Source organism: Penaeus japonicus, unplaced genomic scaffold, assembly GCF_977035675.1.
Source record: "Penaeus japonicus unplaced genomic scaffold, GWHDUDI00000001_assembly GWHDUDI00000015, whole genome shotgun sequence".
Lineage (NCBI taxonomy): Eukaryota > Metazoa > Arthropoda > Malacostraca > Decapoda > Penaeidae > Penaeus > Penaeus japonicus.
Window position 1 is genome coordinate 22780267 of NW_028234417.1, and position 404 is coordinate 22780670.

The window sequence follows — 404 nt, forward strand, 5'->3', positions numbered from 1 at the left end:
GATAGCTATGATAATGATGATAATAATGATAGTGATAATAATGAAACAAAATATAATGATAATAATGGTAATGACAATAATGATAATAATAAAAATAAGATCATGATAATAGGAATAATTATGATAATGATGATGATAATAGTAATAATCATAGTAATGATGATAAAAATTATCATTTATGGTAGTAGTAGCAGTAATAACAATGATCATAATAATGATACTGATACTAGTGATAATGATAGTGATAATGATAACAATAATAATAATCATAATCATAATAATGATAATAATAATAATAACAATAATAATAATAATAGTAATGATAATAATAACAATAATAATAATAATAATAATAATAATAGCGATAATAACAATAATAATGATAATAATAATAATAATTATAA